The sequence below is a fragment of the Schistocerca cancellata genome, chromosome 6 (genome assembly GCF_023864275.1).
Source record: "Schistocerca cancellata isolate TAMUIC-IGC-003103 chromosome 6, iqSchCanc2.1, whole genome shotgun sequence".
In the NCBI taxonomy this organism is placed as follows: Eukaryota; Metazoa; Arthropoda; class Insecta; order Orthoptera; family Acrididae; genus Schistocerca; species Schistocerca cancellata.
The window spans coordinates 207734242-207750242 of NC_064631.1; positions in this window are offsets into that span (position 1 = coordinate 207734242).

Genomic DNA, 16001 nt, shown 5'->3' on the forward strand with positions numbered 1-16001 from the left:
ACCAATTCCGCAGACCGAAAGTGAGGAGAGGGGCTGATGTAATTGTTTAATAAAAACCAATGGTAAATGCACGGAAGTATGATTTTCAACACAAATTTATGTTTTTTTTAATGGAAAGCTGTTATTATTTTTAGCGCAACTGAGAATAGAAAAATACTTAATCAACGCCGTATCTTACATTGTAAAATGTTAATTACATCCAGAGTCATTTGTAACTTACATTTGATGCTAAGGTAACTCCTCAACAGTTCAATCGTGTGTATCGGAGAAAACCGAATTAAATGGGGATACAAAAAGAACTGTGATGTAACGTAGGTACAGAAGAGACTTGAACTGCACGTTACGCTCACATGCTAGCATTTGTATTACTCATTTTATCTGGAGAATACTGTACGGCACTGATTTGTTAGGAAAAATTATATTAACATTAGAATTTAGCTACACTTACAAATGTGTTTTTGTTTTCAATTACAGAATGTTAAAGAGTGTGTCCTGATATTTCAGGCCAATAAATGTTCTAAGTGGTGCCCATCATTTACTGAACACATTTGCAATCTACCGTGTAATAAATGTATTACACGTCGCAGTACATCTGGTGTAATGTTGCCACAGGCTGCCTCAATACGATGTTTCATATCCTCTGGGGCTGTAGGTACATCACGGTTCTCCTTAACGTACCCCACAGAAAGAAGTCTGAAGGTGTAAGATCAGGAGAACGGGCTGGCCAATTTTTGCGTCCGCCACGCCCTATGAAACGCCCGTCCAGTATTCTGTCAAAGGTCAGCCTACAGTTCATTGCAGAATGTGCAGGAGCACCGTCATGTTGATACCACATCTGTCTACACGTTTCCAGCGGGACATTTTCTAGCAATGTTGCCAGATCATTCTGTAGAAACTATGTATTTTGCAGTTGTTTGGGTACCTTCAATGAAGTGAGGACCAATGAGATGGTCGCTACTTACTCCGCACCATACATTTACTTTCCACGGTCGCTGTCGCTCTGCCCGTCGAAGCCAGCGAGGGTTGTCCACAGACCAGTAATTCATGTTACGTAAATTCACTGCACCGTTGTTTGTGAAACCTGCTTCATCAGTAAACAGGCAGAACTGCAAAATATGTCTTTAAGCACTATGGGAGTTAACATCTGAAGTCATCAAATCCCAGACTTAGAACCACTTAAACACAACTAACCTAAGGACATCACACACATCCATGCCCGAGGCAGGATTCGAACCTACGACCGTAGCAGCAACGCGGTTTCGGCCTGAAGCGCCTAGAACCGCTCGGCCACAGTGGTTGGCGGTAGAACTGCAACGCATTATCTGTTAATGCCCATTGACAGAAATTCACTCGATTATTAAAGTCATCTCCATGTAACTGTTGATACAGCGACACATGATACGGGTAAAATTTGTGACGATGGAGTATGCGCATTAAACTACTTTGACTCATTGCCCTGCATCTAGCAGTGTCACGTGAACTCATGTGTGGGTTCACGGCAACAGCAGCTAACAAACCAACTGCACCTGCTTCTCCTGTGGTGGGTTTGTTACAGACCAGTTTGCGTGTTACGTCCATACCCGTTGCATACAATTGTTTGTAGATGTTTTCAAATGTACGGCGCGCTGGATGATCACTGTTCTGGTGCCTTTCTGCATACAACCTGCGGGCTGCAGCTGCATTTTGTCTACACTCGCCATAGATTAGTATCATCTCTACCTTTTCCGAGTTAGATGAAACCATTTGCACAGTCCTTACGACACGTTCCTTCTGTTCTTACTTGTGTACAGCAGACCACCACAGACGTCTGATAACACAGTGTACTACAATTATTCTGAGTACGAAGACTAATTCAGCAAGCGCTACATGCAGACAAGGAGACAGCCAAACCCGTAAACATCGTAGTCTTCGTAAACATACCCCTACAGATCTTATTTGTTACAACACGCGACTGAACGTCAACATTACGCCACAAATTACTCTGGATGTACTTAACATTTTATGATATAACAAACGGCACTGATTAAATATTTGTTTCTATTTTCTGTTGTGCTAAAAATAATAACAGGTTTCCATTTTTCTATTACTTTTATCTTAGAACTCTTCCATTTGGTCCCCCATCAGCGGAACCTTAGCCAACTTTGACCATATAGAGAACACAATATTCAATAAAATGGAAAAACAAGGAGGGTACAAAATAATCTACTGGTACCGATATGTGGATGGCCTAATCTGCCTTGTGGATGAAACTCATAATAGAGTAGTAGTGCTACACAGTAACATCAACACAGTACACCCACAAATCCACTGCACAATGAAAATAGAAAAAAATAAGAAACTAAATTTGTTGGACCTCACAATCACAAAATGAATTCTCCATCTACAGAAAATCCACATCCACAAGCACTATTATAAACAGCTCATCCAACCACCCGACAGTGCATAAATATGCCAGTTTTACTCATATGCTCCACAGGATAAACACAACACCTCTTAAACCTGAAAACTACACACAGCGACTAAATATAATCAAACAAATTGCTGTTGAAAACGACTACAAAACAGACATAATAAACAAACTGAACAACAAGGTAAAACTGAAAAATACAGTACACACAGACAACACAGCAGACCACACGACTTCAGGAAAAAGAGAGAGATGGTACACACTAACACACAATAACAAAATATCACATAGAATGGGAAACATCTTGAAAAAGCACGGGATCGCAGCAACATTCAGAACAAAATATGCAGTTCAGAAAAGACTAAGACCAGTCAGAAAAACCTCACACAAATTCAGCAACTCTGGAATATATCAACTCACTTGCAACACCTGTCAGGCCCAGTACATAGGACAAACAAGCAGAAACTTCCGAACGAGATGCACAGAGCACATGAGTGCTCTTAAAGAGTGATAGCACACATTCAACTTTGCTGAACATCTAATGAATAAATACCATAACTCCACTAATATCGAAAATGATGTACACATTCTGAAAAACAGCAACAGTCTGTACCGACAACTGACAATAGAAGAAAATTTCTACATACAAAAGGCTATAATCGAATGGGAAAATGTAGTAAACGAAAACAACAATTTGCAACAAAACACTTTTTACCGCTCTGAGAGAACTGACCAAGGGCACAGAACAGGAAGCACACACACGCAAAAGAACCACTTCCCATCACACACAGAGACATAAATAAGGAACAGAAGTCGTTGAATTTTCATAGCTTTTCTCGCCACATGCGATACACCTCTCGCGACACACGCGAACAGCAAGATGCGTAATATTCTTGACCATAAACAAAGTGCGAAAGTTTTTTTTTTCTGTGTATAGAATCAGCTACATAGCATCCAGCAAACGTGAGTACACGAATAGCTAAGTAACTGCTCAGTACACACCCAATAACTGGATTCCACAACACTACTGCAACCCCAAGTGTATATTTCTGACATACGAAGTTCACCTTTTAGTATTTTGTTTACTAACAGCCGCTCACACTGTTGCAGATGACGTGATGTTCGCTGAGTAAAAACGGCAAGAGAAAAAAACGCTCAGGAAACATGTCGCAAACAGCAATAATAATTCTCAAAAACATTCTGTAACATACAGTAAAAAAGGTAGTATGAAAGTATCCATAGAAAACTATATTTCAAAAAATGAATAGTAAAAATGTAATGATGTGCACTGTGTTTGTATAACGATGCTATTTTCTGCATGCTTTAAAGTAAAGAACCCACTGATGGTTGTGATGTCGCCGAAACTAGTTTGCGAAAATAAAGAAACAAACGAATAACAAAGTGTTTTGCATCAAGCGACTAAGTTTATGATATTTATATATTTTCCGTTCTTGGATAATATGATTACTTGTTGGAATCTCACCTAAATACCGGACCTTTATATAGGTATTTCATTCCTTCATTTTGCAAGAGACAATTTTTTATATACTTCTTCATGAATCTCTCTTTCTTGTTCCGTCTTTTTCGCCTTTCAACAAGCATTAAAATTTTTGTGACGAACGCGTAATGATCTGCATTTAAGTCACTTCCTCTGTGTGGTGTGGTATGTATTACATCTGATCAAAATCGTTTTTCTTAACTATTACATAGTCAGTAACTAACTACCCATTGGCCTCTTCCAGTCCTTATATCTTTATCGATATTCTTCTTCTTCAAAAGGTTATTGGTATTTTTAATTGGTTGTAATTTACAAATTGCGTAAATAGTATGTCATATTTATTCAGAACGGTGTCACACTGATTTCGCGCTACTGCTCCGATTCGTTGCATCTTCACTACCATTCAGATAATCAGCCACAATAATAAAATCACTTCTGCTGATGTAACGTAATACGGTATGAAGGACTTCGTAAAACCATTTTGATTATTCATGTTTGTTCTCTCCTGGAGCTAGTACGGCTATTAAAGCTAATTCTTCTCCCATTTTAGTCAAAGCATTAACACTTTCAATTTATAACAGTGTAGCTCTCTATTATATTTTTCAATTATGCACCAATTAATATTGCCACCTCTGCTGGAACTCTTTTCTACTGTGGAACTCCGTTGTAAATCATTGTCCATTTATCTGGTTCTTTCCCATTTGCAATATCCTCCTTATTTCTGTAAATACAGGATTATGGTGGGATGATTATTAAATACAAGTTTTACCTTTAATTAACCTATACTGGGAAATGCAAATCATATGCGAAGAATAGAGACAGAGCGAATCAACTTTCAAAGAAAGGTGATGGTTGATGTGGTTGTACTAACTAGAATGGAATAAGTCTGTTAAATTGTTGGTATTAAATATATGCTAAAATACTGAACAGTGGATGTAGCTTATAACACATTCTCTTTTACCGGAAAGACTCAGAAAAGAAGGGCCCTGTCGATTTGGTATTTATCTTCAAACAGACCTTCAGAAAAGAATTTAACTTAAAAGCCCACACTATCTTTGTCGATTACGTAAAAAAAATATGACATCACAGATAAGGAGATGTTATGGAGAACGATGAAAAAGAATAGATACCCCGAGTGCCTGATACAAGTTATCCAAGATACCCGTGGTTGTAATTAACCTTCCTCTACTTGAGCCTGTGTAGACGGAAAACTATTTACCGTATGGGCACCCCTCTGTATAGGAATGATGTTCAGACTGTGTGTTTCAGGATTTGTGTAGTTAGTAGTGTCAGTGTCACAACTTTACGTTACGCGCCGGTACTGGTACGGCGACATAGGGTTGACACACATGCATCAATGTGCGTCGCACCTGCAGACGGTCAACATGGGTCTGGACAAAGCGAGTAGTGCTTCATCCATAGTTATTTTATCAGAATAACAGCTCTTCGCGAGTATCGACCCATTGCTCGAGAGATCACTCTGTTATTCCGCAATACACTTGGACAAAAAACCTTCCAAACAGCGTGGCCGCGATGACAACCAGACATGAACGCGTGTTATTTCTGGTTGTGGGTTTACCTGAAGAGCAGGGTTCGTCAACGGGACACCAACACACATTGAAGGTAGAAGATGAGCATAGCGAAGGAGGTAGCCAAACTACATCTGAGGTATTTCCGGCAGCAGTGAAGGAATCTCTAGTGTGTTCTAGGCTGTTATTAATGCAGATGGTCGTCGCAATGACCATCGTCTGTACCTTGGAAGGTGAACATAATAGGGCTATTAACAAATGTTAGTCTCTCATACGCTTCTTCCAGTGGTTTATTCATTTCTTTTCCACGCGTTCTCACAAGTATTTCCACTAAGTTTCATTGTCCTAATGTCACATATTTTTCACGCTTCCCCCCTCCCCCCTCAACTAAAGAAAGTATTATTATAACCACCACGTATATAGAAATCCAAAAATTGATTTAAATCTACGATTGTAAAATTTTACATGGCATTCTGTAATTGAAGCACAGCCATCGCGCTAGTCCATCTCCCATTATTATTGCTGAATCTCATATATGCAATATGCGATGGATATAATTCGTTATGAAAATTGCGGATCGAAAGCTTTGTGCCGACATGTAAGGAAATAATTTATTTGGGTGATTTAAATAATTTGTCCTTCCACATTTTGATCGCTGAGGAGGTTTCAGCTGCCAGCTTTGAATGTGGTCGGCGAGGGGAGAAAGCTGACGGATTCCAAGAAATGCTGCCGGCCCGTACAATAGCCGCCCCGGCCTAGCGGTTGAATAGACTGGGGGGCGGGCGAGGTCACCGATCACACGAAAGGAGCTTAAGACGTCGCCCACGGCTCGCCTTCAGATGTTAGCAACCGCCGGCTTGCGGATGCCATGACCACCATTTTTCGAGGGCAAAGGCAGTTGTCCAGAGTGGCGGAGATGGCGGAGATGGCGGAGGACAGATGCAATGGCTTATATATATATGAAGATGGTATATGTTCTTTCGGACATGTCCGAAAGAACAGATACCATCGGTGACAGTTGAAAATGTGTGCCCCAACCGCAACTCGAACCCGGGATCTCCTGCTTACATGAGAGACGCTCCGTCCATCTGAGCCACCGAGGACACAGAGGATAGTACGACTGCAGGGACTTATCTCTGGCACGCCTCCCGTGAGACCCACAGTCTCAACTTATTGTCCTGCACTATATTCATAGTGCCCCTGCCCATTTTACTCATTACTCGCGGCGTTTTGCAGACTTCCGTAAGAATCCGGGCACTGTTTGTGCATCCGCACAGATAAAGATGGTCAAATGGCCGGTGGGATTTATATGGTATCAGTGGGTCTCACGGGTGGCATGTCAGAGATAAGTCCCTGCAGTCAATCCTCTGTGTCCTCGGTGGCTCAGATGGATAGAGCGTCTGCCATGTAAGCAGGAGATCCCGAGTTCGAGTCCCGGTCGGGGCACACATTTTCAACTGTCCCAGTTGACTTATATCAACGCCTGTATTCACCTAGGGGTATTCATTTCATTGTAATTTCAATGGCTTATGGTATTATCCGCTGGAGATTTGCGGAAGCGGGCGTCCGTCTCCACAAGTGCATGAGGATCTGGGCGTCACACTCAGACTGTGTCATTACCATGGTCCGTAGGTCACGCCCAAGACCTTCCCGCGCAGACATCTGTGATTGGAAAGTTGACTCTTGACGTCAGCTCATGATTACGGCCGCTGTAGAGATCAGCCGCTAAGGTGACGAAATTTCGTAGTGATTTGCCGAGTTTATTGACAGCCAAGACCGGTGTAAAAATTGTTGTTGAGCTGCAACTGGCTTGTCACTATTGTAGTGGAGCAGAACCTCTGGCGGAGCCGTAGCGAAGAAAAACACATAGAGGACGTCGGACGTTACTTACTCTTCTGTACTTTGTCAGAGAGCAGTTTGTTTAGAGTCCCACCTGCTCAGTCCCCCGCAAAATAGAGTTTCGTTGTTGAGTTCGGAGCCCTCTACCTCTGACTCCATCTGTCTCATTTCAGAGTATTGGGCCATGAATCGCTGCAATCATCTCCCGAAATTCGCTGTTGTGATAATACACGCCGCGCTGGCTAACAGGGAATTCGAAAACCGATTTCACGTCCCAACGCAGTGGCCTTGTTTTGACAGCAGATGCACTTAGCACCACATTTTTTTCATTAGCATCAGGGTGGCAAAGTGCTCAATCACTCACATGTTAGCTGCGATTACAACTAATTTGCATCTCATTGCGGCCGCAGTAGTCGCATATGAGTGCCTCACAGCAGTTTGCTCAAATCGCTCCTCCATTGCATTTTGGCAGTGCCTCTATCTCTTTCTGATAGTAAATTGTCAATATATTATGTAAGTTATGATGCTCTTAATTCTCGCATTAGAATTCCATGCTCATGTTTGTCTGTAAGTCAATGAATCGCAGTGTAATCCTGTAGGTCAGAATTCCGTCTGTGGAACTACGCAATTCCCCCGGCATTACTACCCGTCATTATTTTGGGAGGAAGATAGTAATCAATACCTCAATTAAATTTATTTGAAGTTTAGCTGGCTCAAGAGTGGTTGCATTGGGGTCAAATAAATCCTTGCGTATAATTAATGTGAATCGTGATGAGTGTGATTCGCTTCAGGCATAGCTCCGGTTCTAATTTGCATATCAGTAAGGGATACCGCATGCAACCGCAGGCCAGTTTCCACAACTGGCGACCCGTCCTCTAGCATCGATCCTCCCAGAATCTTCCATTTAAAATACAGAATTGTTTTTCCTCAACACTCACACATGATTTTTTTTGTTGTTTTCTCAGCATTAGTTCCGCAGTAGCGTTTATGTGCTGGTGCGTTAATACTATCCTTGTTCTTTACCTTTATTTAGCGGACTATCATCAGTGACAGTTGATGGGTTGTGGGTTCTGTCTCCCATGTGCTCAGAGTATGGAATATGGACGTTGTCACCGGCTGCGATGGACTATTTAAATTTTGTTTGTCATTTTTTTTTTTTTTTTGGGAAGGGTAATTTTCTGTGTTTAAATTCTGTACGCAAGAATGGGTAGATGTTTAAGTCCGTTTTCGGTTTACAGCGTTTTCTTGTTCTTGTCATTGATGCATGAATGCTGACGCGGAGTAGGGCACGTTTATTAAAAGGGGCAGACAGCAAGGAATCTTGTATCTTCGAGGGGCCTTTGTCGACAGAGGAAAATTGAGTTACGGTACTATGCAGTACTCAGGACCGCATGTAGGCGATTCACACCCTTTGGAGGTAGATCATGGAAAGAATGTGCGAACATCTAAAGCTAACGGGGTATTGGACGTGACAGTTGGTACACGATATATGGAAAGCAGGTCACTGTCGCTGCCATTTCTACAACTCTCCGGAAACGCTAGTCACGTTACCGTTTATCGGTGTGGGTGACGAACTGGCACAAAAACCGAAGACTGTTCTTCTTAAAGAGATAGACCATAGGAGGGATGAGAGCATGGAAGAAATTAGTGGAAAAATTCAGGACGCAGAGAAAAGATGGGAAGAGAGTTCGAAAGAACTACAGAAACACATGACCCTCCTTATTGACGAAATCGCTGGTAGAGTAACGGACGTGGCACGAATAAGTGCGGAAGCGAGACAAATGTCGCTTCTCACTTACAGAGACACGCATCTAGATAGGATAGAAGCTGCGAACGGCTGAGAAAACCTTGCGAAATACACAGTGAACAAAAGTGTTATGGCCTTGATCACACGCCAGGGACACGGGCATTATGTGGTCGAGTTGAACTAAGACACGATAACAAAACTTGAAGACCAGAGCAGACGCTCAGAGATGGTGGCTCAGGTAAAAACGAATGTGAATAATATGGGATCCCGACGATGCGAAGTAGACACGATGACTTCGCACTCTAGGCTTAAGTTTGAACAGATGATAGACTCAATGCCGGATACATTTAGCAATGATTCAGGCAGTTATGACAGTAACAGGCGGCATAAACTAACGAACATCTCGAATATATTACGTATCTGATTCAGTGAGGTGCAAAGGTACGAGAAACGAAAATTCAAATTCATCCATTGCCTCTAAGTACTATGGGACTTAACATCTGAGGTCATCAGTCCCCTAGACTTAGAACTACTTAAACCTAACTAACCTAAGGACATCACACACACCCATGCCCGAGGAAGGATTCGAAACTGCGACCGTAGCAGCAGCGCTGTTCCGGACTGAAGCACCTAGAACCGCTTGGCCACAGCGGCCGCCACGAGAAACGAATCCACGTTCGACCATAAGCACATTTTATCAGTATTAAAGTTTCAAAATTTCAAGGCAACCGAGAATACACGGCACCCTAAAGTTTGTATTGGGCAGTTCAGTAGGTTGCTTCCCACCTCCTGTGCCCTCACGGCATAATTAGAGTTTATTGGTGCGCATTTGGAGGAATCAGCCGCCAAAGAGACGCACGATGTTGCAGCAAAGTGTCAATCTTATGAGAACACATATTGCCCGCGAGAAATGCAAAACAGAAAAAAACACGAGACAATGTTGAGGCCGGACTTCGAATCGTCAAACTCCAAGAATCCCATCAGAATCTTTGAGGCTTTATTGCGGAAACCTGTAGGCATCAGGAATAGCTCGCTTCTGTTTTTCAATGTTTCTGACACAGTAGCAACAAGCATTAGTAGGGAAATAGGAGATCAGAAGTGCAATTGCAGGAAAGAGCACCTGGTGGTGCCTAACGTATCTAGAAATTGAGCAAGCGAGTTATTCTCATGAATTTCCAGAGGGAATATCGTGCGATGCTCGACTTGGGTAGAGAAGTAGTCATCTTAAACAACGGGGCCGACTGTCTGAAGTTCTGCCACACTCAAGGGCAAGGTAAAAGGGCTAATCGATCGGTCGGTAAAGATGGTAATGTTGATAAGAAGGAAAAAAAAAGATGATTAACACGGATGTAGAAGTTATCTTGAAAATATCGGGAGACGAAGAGGCTATTTTTCTGCCCCAAGCATCACGTTTTATAAAGTCGAGATATGTACAGCCGGCTCCATTGGTAAATGACTGGGAGGCTGACATTGATAATGATACGGTCTCAGAGAGGAACACCAATGAGAATTTGTAAAAAAATCGTACAGAGAAATAAGCATACCAGCAGATTACGGAATTCACTAATAAAAATTCAGAGAAATCTATTTTCGGAACAAAATCTAAAAGTGCAACTTTATCTTCTGCTTCAAAGGAGTCCACAGATCTCAATTCTGTACCTAGTACAGTTAACTTCTCGAGAACAGCTGTGTCGTGGTACCTGTGATTCACAAAATGAAAGACTATCAGAAGTTAAGGGAAACGGAAAGATAAAGATTTCGTTATACATACATGGAAGAAAAAAGTAGAAAAAAATATTTAAGTGAAAAATGCTTATTCAGGAAATTGAACATGGGAAGTATTCTACAGACAGGTTCCTACCAGGTTCTGTGAATGACACGAAAACAACTGGAAAATATAATGAACCTCAGGTTGCTCCGAAGGAGAGTGTGCACAAAGAAAGGTGGAGATCACACAGGAAAAACTGAAAACATAATTTTAATGATAAAATAAACGATCGAAACAGAGTTACAGGAGCAAAAGCTGAAGAAGCAATCTCTGATGTTTCCTCCTCAACCTCCAAAAAAGAAGAGATCAGAGTCAAAATCAAGGAATCGGTAACGTTTCTTAGATCCTTGGAGGACGCACGTCTGCAGAATTAAGAGAAAGACAGTAAAATTGTTATTGCCAATGATACCAACTCCAATACGTGTGTGAATGTACATAGTATGTACTTCAGTAACAATTCCTCTACTGTACAGGAACGACAACTGGAGAAATTGTTATTGCGCTGAAGGAAACCTATAGGACGCAAGTCAAAACAGCTTTCAGAGCTTATTTACCAATGTCTGCAATAATTCTGTGGTCAATGGAAACTTACCAGTGTCTTCAACAGCACACAGGCAGACCTATTCGAACGCTCCTGCAATGTAACTCTGAGGGTTGCAGTGTGGAGTGCCTAAACAGGGAGCAATTCACGCCAGTATGAAGACAAGTTGCATCAAGAACGAAACAGCTTATACCTGATTATGAAAATTGTAGAATTATTGTTATGGTCGCGAGAAGCACACAATAAACGGCTTCAATATGGATTCGATTGGATTCAGGTGGTGGCCCGGGGTAGAAACAGTGCAGACATGTGTGTCCCACGTTAGAGTGAAGCATCATGAGGTCGTTTTAACGTTCCAACAAGCAGATGTATTATTGTCTACAATTTTTTTGTTTCTTTCCCTTTTGTTTATGTGTGCGCGCTGCTTGAGTGACACATAAGAACACAAATACTGGCATTTGTTGAGTCATAATGTTCTATACTGTGGAGGTCAATTCACCCTAATCAGCCAATTGCTGTTGAGCGGGAGGACCAGGCCACATAAGCAACATTCACAGTTTATGACAGCAACACTTTTATTAAACTTTTGTTTGGCTAAATAAAATTTTATCTTTAAACTTTTTGTGATAAGGTAAGTTAGCAAAGAATCCTTACAAGCACGGGCAACCGCACTATTCAAACAACAACATTAATCTTTAATCAAGCATTAAGAGACTCAAAACTTAATTAAATTCTGTACACAGTAAAGCCCCCAAAAGGAGACTACAATAATGAGAAAATAAATAACCAATAATGGATATCACAATTTGTTTTAACACAAAATAAAATACAAACAGATACGCCTCTTTCGTGACAAATTTTCAAAACAGGTGATGTCACATAGGCACTGGTTAATTCAAGTAGCAGAAAGGGAAAGGGGGGGGGGCGGGCACTGGACCCAGTGCAGAGACGGCTTCACCCAGAAGCCACAACAAACGGGCGAGCTGGACAGGGTGCCGCACACAGTACGCTATAACACACAAATCTTTTATGAAATCCTTTACAGATCCAAATCAGGGCGGCACGACTCGATTCGGGTAATGTGGCCGAGTCCAGTTCCCACACTCCAAGCGAGGTTCGGTCTTGCAAACGTGTCAAACACAATACAATCTCGAAGTCGTGCCCCGACCTGCTCAACCACGCTCGCCTTCGATTCTCACGCGCCGCGCGGCTCTCCGGCTGTCCCTTTCTAGCCCCCACGCCCGTCGCGACCAAAAGCCACGTCAAACGGCCGAGCCCAAAGATCACACCATGCCGACCCGATCGATCAATCGATACGAGCCGGCACGGCTCATATACTATAGACGTGCTTAAGTGTTTCTGTAATTTTTCTCAACTATCGGCTATGTGAGTATGGTCGCCTTTGTTTGTAGTGATAGGTTTGGTCTCGTAGGGTTATGGGATGTGGGAGCGAAGGAGTAGCCCATCGAGCCTGGTGCACTCCTTGATAATGCAGCATCCCTCAGTTCATTCCTCAATTAAACACGGATACCCATTTGTGTATGGGACCGTTTCTGTGGTAACTGTTGTTTGCATATATTTATTTATTTTATTTATTTATTTATTTATTGCCAAATTATAGACCTGTTACCTGATGTTTAAAACAGGTCGTACATCTTAAAATTTTCGTTTTTCATCTTTTTACTGTTTCCTTTCCTTTTGTTTTATCTACAACATTTACAAAGAATGATTCAAAATAACAATAATTTTAGGTTGAAATATAAATAAAATTTTGTAGTTTTTAAGAAGAATATAAAAAGAAGGGTAGGTGAGAGATTTTTTAGTACCATCACCGAGTGTGACTGACGGTGAATACCTCGGAATGGTTTCATCGAGCCGCTGACCGCCAGTCACACAGACACACACAAATGGTTATTAGTAGAGAAATAATGTTTATTATCCTATTTGTTACTAATCCTATATATTAACTACATTAGGTTCGCATCCATGTACAGCATTTGGTGTTTTCTTGGCTAGATTGCCAGCAATTTGCTTATTTTCTGTCACATCTCAGCTTCCTCCTCCTGTTCCTCCTCATTGTCACTATTATCGCTGTCGCTGTGGGTATCGCTGTCCATCCTCTGGAGATTTCTGTTACGCTGCACATAGGCATGTCTGTGATGTCGTGTCCGCATATACTCTTCATGTGTTGTTTTTGAAATACTGTTTGTCAGTGCGTTTAATTGTGCCCATTGTTCTTCGTCTCTTATTGCTGTGTATATATCTATGTCTGTATCTGTGTAATCTAAGTGTAGTGTATGTCTATTGTTCGCATATTGCCCGCAGAAAAAGACAGTGTGTTCTGGGGAACCTTCTTCCCCGCATGTGCATGTAGGTGTCTGCCTCAGACTCACGCGGTTTAAGTGCGTGGGATAAGGTCCGTGCCCGGTTAAGAAATGTACCATACCGCGGCTGGGATCGATATGTCTCATTCTCAACCGCTCCCTTATGTCAGGGAGGAAGTCGTGCAGTCTACGTCCCTTATCACTTACATCCCACTCACCTTGCCATGTATCCAAACGCCAACTTTTAAGGTGACGTATCGTCTCTATGGGCACACCGGTTATTGTGTGTACCTTATCTAGTCTCACCTTTAACCAGTACCTTGCAGCTCTGTATTTGATCGTGATATCTATGGGGCATATTCCGAGCACCACACACAGTGCATCCGCTGAGGTGGTACCGAAGGCTCCAGATAGCCTAAGTAGGACACTTCTCTGCCCTCGTCTGACGGATGCTTTGTTGGTGACCACGTTCAGTCTATGTGCCCACGTGCTAGCTGCAAAGCTGAGTACTGATTCGAAGAGCGCACAGTGGTATGTACGTATGACTGGTAGAGGTAGTCTGTACTGTTTTGAATTTAGCCTCACCAGTTTGTGGAGTATTTTTTCTGCTTTGTTGTTGTTAGCTTTATGTGTTCGTGGAAATTCAATTTTTCATCTATGTGTACCCCAAGATACCGCGTAATGCGTGCTCGTTTGATGTTTGTGTCCCCAATTTTAACCGAAGGATTCCTTTGGAGTTATCCTTTCAATAAAGTGTATGTTGTTTTGTTTTTGGATATCCTGATTTTGTTGTTGTGACACCACTGAGTAATTGTTTGTAGTAATCCACTGGCTTTCTCTTCTAATTGGGCTCTGTTGTTTGCAGTGACTACAGCTAATAGGTCATCTGCGTAAGCGACAATTCCGTCTGACCTGTCATCCCCATCCAGAAGTTGTAGGAGGGGTTCGATTGTTATGTCCCAGAAGATGGGGCCGCAGATCGACCCTTGAGGACAGCCTTTGCTAATTCTTTTAATTACTTTCCGGCTGTCCATCTGCCATTCGACTACTCGGTCTTTAAAGTAGTCCAGAAAACTGTTGTACAGTGATTGCGGTACCTCCAGATGTCTTAGCCTCTGAAACAGTGCTGGCCACCAAAGATTATCAAATGCTCCGGCAATGTCAATCATTATTGCCATGGCGTATTTCTGATTTGTGGTATTAACTATGTGCAGGGCCTGGTTGATGGCATCATCTATTGATCTGCCAGATCGGAAGCCGAACTGGTGTTGGCTCATACCCCTGAGAGCTCTGTGTGTTTGCAGGCGCTTACACAGTAGCTGCTCCTGAATCTTTGCTAGGGTGTTTATTAGGCATATTGGCCTGTAAGTCTTTGGATCTGAAGGATCCCTGTCCGCTGATTTCTTAATAATGACTGCTTTGGAGGTTTTCCATACTGTAGGTGTTGTGACTTGGCAAGACAGCCAAGCCACTATGACCGGTAGCCGAAAGGCACGCGTTTAAGCTCACGCAGGCTGGCGTGAGGTCTGGAACAGGACAAGGAAATTAGACTTTAGCAAAAAAGGACGTAGCTGTTGGATTACTTAACTTTAATCCATAAATGATGAACGTCGCTCTTGACGGTACATGTTTTACAGTATCAATAATAACTGGTAATGGCGCCTTGCTAGGTCGTAGCAAATGACGTAGCTGAAGGCTATGCTAACTATCGTCTCGGCAGATGAGAGCGTAATTTGTCAGTGAACCATCTCTAGCAAAGTCGGCTGTACAACTGGGGCGAGTGCAAGGAAGTGTCTCTAGACCTGCCGTGTGGCGGCGCTCGGTCTGCAATCACTGACAGTGGCGACACGCGGGTCCGTCGTATACTAACGGACCGCGGCCGATTTAAAGGCTACCACCTAGCAAGTGCGGTGTCTGGCGGTGACACCACAGTAGGTACCCTGCCCAGCCGTAAGGCATCGTTCAGTAACGTTGTTAGGAACTGGGTGATCTGCGGTGTTAGTTTTTTCAGTGTTTCCGAGTGGATACCATCTGGTCCAGGTGCTTTTTTGTTTTTGAGCTCTGAGATTGCTAGCGCAACCTCTTCTTGCGCAAAAGGACAGGTGACAGTTGCAGTGTTGTATGGTGTGTGTAGGTTTTCTCTTGGTGTTGCATGATATTGTGTGTCTGTTTGCATATATTGCTGACGTGGGCGGTATGCCCACCATCACCACTGTTGTGTAGGATCATTCGCTTGGGATTTCTTTTTCGTGAGTGACAGGCCACGCCAGCATTGAGAACACTGAGTTCCACTGCTATCTGCATAAGGTGGTAAGGAGGCCATCGAGCCCACCCTCGCCAATACTGTG